Source organism: Primulina eburnea, chromosome 2 (genome assembly GCF_022965805.1).
Source record: "Primulina eburnea isolate SZY01 chromosome 2, ASM2296580v1, whole genome shotgun sequence".
Lineage (NCBI taxonomy): Eukaryota > Viridiplantae > Streptophyta > Magnoliopsida > Lamiales > Gesneriaceae > Primulina > Primulina eburnea.
In genome coordinates this window covers 32,823,259-32,829,825 of record NC_133102.1, presented here as the reverse complement: position 1 = coordinate 32,829,825, position 6,567 = coordinate 32,823,259, and positions in this window count along the sequence as shown.

The following is a 6,567-nucleotide window of genomic DNA, read 5'->3' as shown; positions in this document are numbered from 1 at the left end:
CTTTTTATCAGTGTTGGGATAGATACAAAGAATTGCTTAATCTTTGTCCACATCATGGTTTTGAAATTTGGAGAGTTGTTTCTCAATTTTATGAAGGCTTAACACCTAAAGATAGGCAAATGGTTGAATTTATGTGTAATGGAACATTTGAAGATAAAGATCCGAACGAGGCAATTGAGTATCTCGATTCATTAGCTGAAAATGCTCAAAATTGGGACACTATAGGTACAATCGAACCATCAAACAAGATTCAATCTCCTACATCTGGTGGAGGTATGTACACCCTCAAAGATGAACATGATCTTCAAGCTAGATTTACCTCTTTGGCAAGAAAAGTTGAGGCACTTGAATTGAAAAAGAATGGTCAATTAAAATCTGTTCAAGAAATTGTGTGTCACATCTGTGATACAAGTGATCATTTTACAAAAGATTGTCCCACTTTGCCCTCTTTTAAAGAATGTCTCCATGAGCAAGCCAATGTTTTGAACAATTTCAAAAGGCCAAATTTTGAACCATTTTCTCAAAATTACAATCCAGGTTGGCGAAATCATCCAAATTTTAGTTGGAGGAATGATAATGCTGCACAATTTCCGCAACCACATTTTCAAAATCAACAAAATTTTCAAAATTATGCACCTTATGTTCCTCCGCCGAAAAGAAATTTGGAAGATACATTGAATTCTTTCATTGCAAAGCAAGAGTCTATCAATACTCAAACTGCTCAAACCATGACAGACTTGAAAGATACTCTTGCTAAATTTGCATCTGCACTTAATGTTCATGAAAAAGGTAAATTTCCTTCACAACCTCTGCCTAATCCCAAGGATCATCATACACAAATTGGAACTTCTGGAACTCAACCGATGGATCAGGTAAAATCTGTTATTACCCTTCGAAGTGGTAAGGTTGTGGAAAAATCCATTCTTGAACCTTGTGAAGATGATGATAAATCAACTCCAAAGGGTAAGGAAGTGGAACCCATAACTTGCGAAGAGGAGGTTCAACAGACAGTGTCACCACCATTCCCTCATGCATTGAAAAATACAAAAAAATCAAATTTGAATTCTGATATATATGATATTTTTAAACAAGTAAAAGTTAATATTCCTTTATTAGATGCAATAAAACAGGTACCATCATATGCCAAATTTTTGAAAGACTTGTGCACTGTGAAAAGAAAATTGAATGTGAAAAAGAAAGCATTTTTAGCCGAACAAGTAAGTGCAATCATTCAAAATAATAATGCTTTGAAATACAAAGACCCTGGTTGTCCTACTATTTCGTGTATTATTGGAGAACGAAAGATTAAAAAGCCTTGCTTGACCTTGGAGCTAGTGTGAATTTACTTCCATATTCAGTTTATCAAGAACTCAATCTAGGCGAGTTAAAACCTACTTCGGTAACACTTTTACTTGCTGATAGATCTGTTAAAGTGCCAAGAGGTATGGTAGAAGACGTGTTGGTCCAAGTTGATAACTTTGTATATCCTGTCGATTTCATAGTTTTAGATACACAACCTATTGAAGCTTGTAATGCAATTCCTGTAATTTTAGGTCGTCCATTTTTAGCAACTTCTAATGCTCTTATAAATTGCAGGAATGGAATAATGAAGTTGTCATTTGGTAACATGACCTTGGAGCTCAATGTTTTTAATCTTTGTAAGCAACCACATGACAAAGGAGATGAAAGTGAAGATGAAAATCTTATTGAAACTCTTGTGGAAGAAAACATTCAAGAAGGGAGTACTCGTGATCAATTAGATATTTGTTCAATTGAAACTGTTAAAGAAAATATTGAAATTGATCTTGACGATTTTTTCAGGTATCACTCGTTACCAGGATCAGAGAAAGAATTTGATGAAAAATATGAGAACAAAGACGAACCACCAGTATTGGAGTTAAAACCCTTGCCAGAAGAATTGAAGTATGCATTTCTTGGAGAAGATGAAACATATCCGGTGGTAATTTCTTCCAAACTCTCAAGTAATCAAGAAGGTAAATTAGTTGATATGCTTAAAAGACATAAAAATGCAATTGGTTGGACACTAAAAGATCTTAAGGGCATTAATCCACTAATTTGCACACACAAAATTCACTTAGAAGAAAATGCAAAAACATCTCAACAACCACAAAGGAGATTAAATCCACACATGAAAGATGTTGTGAAAACTGAAGTTCTCAAACTACTTGATGTTGGAATTATCTACCCTATTTCTGATAGTAAGTGGGTAAGCCCAACACAAGTAGTTCCAAAAAAATCTGGCATCACAGTGATAAAAAATGAAAAAGGTGAATTGTTAACAAGTCGAGTCCCATCTAGTTGGCGGATGTGTATTGATTATAGAAAATTAAATGACGCCACTAGAAAAGATCATTTTCCATTACCATTTTTGGATCAAATTTTAGAAAGAGTAGCAGGTCATCCCTACTACTGTTTTCTTGACGGATATTCAGGCTATTATCAAATTCCCATTGCACTCGAAGATCAAGAAAAAACTACATTCACATGTCCTTTTGGAACATTTGCATTCAGAAGGATGCCATTTGGTTTATGCAATGCCCCAGCAACATTTCAAAGATGTATGCTAAGCATTTTCTGCGACATGGTTGAAAATTGTTTGGAAATTTTTATGGATGATTTAACTGTTTTTGGGAATACATTTGATAATTGTCTTGAAAATTTGGAAAAAGTTTTAAAAAGATGCGAGGAAAAAGGTCTTATTTTAAATTGGGAAAAATGTCATTACATGATTACTTCTGGAATTGTTTTGGGACATGTCGTGTCATCTCATGGAATTGAAGTCGATAAAGCAAAAGTTGATGTCATTGCCAATTTACCCCCTCCAAAAACCATTAAAGAAATTCGCTCATTTTTGGGACATGCTGGATTTTATAGGAGGTTTATAAAGGACTTTAGTTTAATCTCTAAACCCATTTGTAACCTCTTAACAAAAGACAGTGCATTTGAGTGGACTCAAGAATGTCAAAATGCTTTTGATAAAATCATTCGACATTTAACATCAGCTCCTATCATGCAACCTCCTGATTGGTCTTTACCATTTGAAATCATGTGCGATGCGAGTGATTATGCAGTCGGTGCAGTATTGGGTCAAAGAAGAAACGGTAAGCCTTATGTGATATATTATGCAAGTAGAACTTTAAACAATGCTCAAATGAATTACTCCACAACTGAAAAAGAGCTACTTGCTGTAATATTTGCATTAGATAAATTTCGTTCTTATTTGATTGGATCAACAACTATCGTGTTTACTGATCATTCTGCTATTAGATATTTGTTGACCAAACAGGATGCAAAGCCACGACTGATACGATGGATTTTGTTGCTCCAAGAATTTGACATTGTAATCAAAGATAAAAAAGGAACCGAGAATGTCGTAGCCGATCATTTATCGAGACTAGTAACAGGATCATCTTTTGAAATGACACCAATTAACGATAATTTTCCTGATGAACATCTATTTTCAGTTACTACTACACCTTGGTTTGCTAACATAGTAAATTTTCTTGTGACAGGAAAAATGCCACCGCAATGGAGTTCCCAAGATAAAAGAAAATTTTTGAATGAGGTAAAAAACTTTTATTGGGATGATCCGTATCTGTTCAAGTATTGTCCGGATCAAATTTTTCGACGTTGCATACCCGACAATGAGGTAAGTAGTGTCATTAAATTTTGTCATTCAGAAGCATGCGGGGGACATTTTTCTTCAAAGAAAACAGCTGCAAAAATCTTGCAGTGTGGATTTTATTGGCCCACTTTGTTTAAAGACACCCACGAAATCTGCAAGATCTGTGAAAATTGTCAAAAATTGGGTGCGATTTCAAAAAGAAACATGATGCCTTTGAATCCTATCATTGAAATTGAAATATTTGATTGTTGGGGAATAGATTTTATGGGACCTTTTCCACCGTCGTTTGGATACTTGTATATTTTAGTTGCAGTTGATTATGTTTCCAAATGGATAGAGGCAATTCCATGTCGAACAAATGATCATAAAATCGTCATCAAATTTTTGAAAGAAAATATTTTTAGTAGATTCGGAATTCCTCGAGCTATGATAAGTGATGGGGGAACTCACTTTGTTAATAAACCATTTGCTTCATTAATGAAAAAATATGGTATTATTCACAAAGTAACAACTCCTTATCATCCTCAAACAAATGGACAAGTTGAATTAGCTAATAGGGAGATAAAGCAAATTTTGGAAAAAACTGTTAACTCAAATAGAAAAGACTGGTCTCTGCGACTTAATGATGCACTGTGGGCATATCGAACAGCTTTTAAAACATCATTGAATATGTCTCCCTATAGGTTGGTTTATGGAAAACATTGTCATTTGCCTGTGGAATTGGAACATAAAGCTTATTGGGCGATAAAAACTTTAAATTCAAGCATGGATGATGCCAACAAATTGCGTAAATTGCAACTTAATGAACTTGATGAACTCAGAAATGATGCGTATGAGAATTCAAGGATTTATAAAGCAAAAATCAAATCATTTCATGATAAAACAATTCTTAGAAAATCTTTTGAGATTGGTAAAAAAGTTTTGCTTTATAATTCTCGACTTCACATATTCCCAGGAAAATTACGATCAAGATGGACAGGCCCATATGTTATAAAGCATGTGTATCCTTATGGAGCTGTGGATATTGAAAATCCTAAAAATGGTGATGTTTTTAAAGTGAATGGACAAAGGCTTAAACCATTTTTGGAAAATGAAATCTTTCAAGAAGAGTTTATTTCCCTTTCTGATCCTTGATTTTTTTTTTTTTTTTGTGTTGCATTTGATTATTGTTTGTTTTTATTTCAGGTTTTCTTAATCTTTTTATTTTCCCGGTTAAATGGCGGATAACGGTACTCCGTGACTCTCATAGTCGGTTAAATCAGTTTCCCACAATTGCTGATACAAAAATTTAAAAAAAAAAATCATTTCTTTTCTTTTCAAAATGGATGAAATTCTCTCAAAAATTTGTAAATATTTTCCCTCTGTTTCTGAAAATGTTCTAAGAAAAATTTATGCAGGAAGGTGTGAAAGATTGAGATTACTAATGCAAAAAGGAATTCCAGAAGATATTCGTCTTGTAATAGAAGCTAAGGTCCGATTAGGAGGAGAAGTTCCACAATCATTGCTTATTCGGTATTTGCCTGGATTAGGAAAAAGCACTTATGCGAAAAAACGAAGGGCCAAAAGTTTAGGGGTTTGTCATAAGTGTGCAAGATGGACTTGTGACAAACGATGCAGATCTTTGGGATGTGTTTCCAATAACAGAGAAGATAAAATTGATTTCATTAAGAATGGGCTGAGTAAGGAGTCTTTAGATAACATCTTATTGACTCTTGAGACGCATTCTAGTGGACATGTGCATATTGAACTTCTCCGTTTATGGAAACAATTTCAAGATGAGCGTCATAGTCTTGGGAATCTGACTAAAAAAGACCCTGTTTGCCAATTTATAAGAAAATTGGATGGGAAGCATATCCTCGACTCATAGAAGGCGTTGAAGCCGTTTCTGGACATAAAACCAGAGGAAAATTAAAATTCACGACGGATGCTCATCTGTGCTTCGACTGCCGATCAATTAATTGATGATTTGGAAGCTTTTGTTCATAAGCCTGATCCGATGATAACAAAGATCAATTGGTCGCAATCAAGCAGTAAGAAAAGGAAGTTGGATCATTGATTCAAAAGTCGTGGATTGGTTTGCGTTTGTTTCAGTTTGTTATCTTCAATAAAGTTCCAGGTGATATCTCTTTCATTATGTACTCTTTATTAATAGCTATTTTGACATTAGGGACAATGTCATATTCTGATTGGGGGGAGAACACATATAAAAAAAAAAAAAACAAATTTAAAAAAAAATTAAATATTATTTTAAAATAAAACCATGTTTATTGTTTGTACCTTAGTAATTTTTTGCAAAAATGTCATACATTACATATTTGAAAGATTTAAATTAGAACATGCATTAATCTATTTAAGAATGTTTAAATTTTATTTGAAAAAAGGTCATTTTTAATATTCTGATCAATATAAAAATATGATTTATGAAATCTTTTTGAGTGATTAACCATTGTGATAAAATTAGGTAGTAAAGTATATGGCCCAAGATATACCTTATAAGAGTGCCTAAAATTTTTGAACTCACACATATTTTGTGAGTGAGTGGAGAGGACTGAGAAAACAGCTTTCGAGCCTTTATTGATCATGAGAGAGACTATCTATTGTTTAGATCTTGAGTTCTTATTTTGAAAAAAAAAAATATATATATTTCCTGAAAAAAAAAAGAAAAAAAAAAGAAAAATACAAAAAGAAAGATGTTGAAGATCTATGTAATTTTTAAGTTATATGCTGCGACCCATTTTTCTCTCATAAGAATAAAAAAATAAAAAAAAAAAATAAAAAAAGAAAGAGAGAAATACATTGTACAAATTAAATAAATATGTGGTCAAAAAGCATAAACTTAGTCTGATTCCATGATGTAAAAAAAAAAAAAAAAAAAATCAGGAAAAAAAAATATAATAAGAACAACTGGATTTTAAATCAAT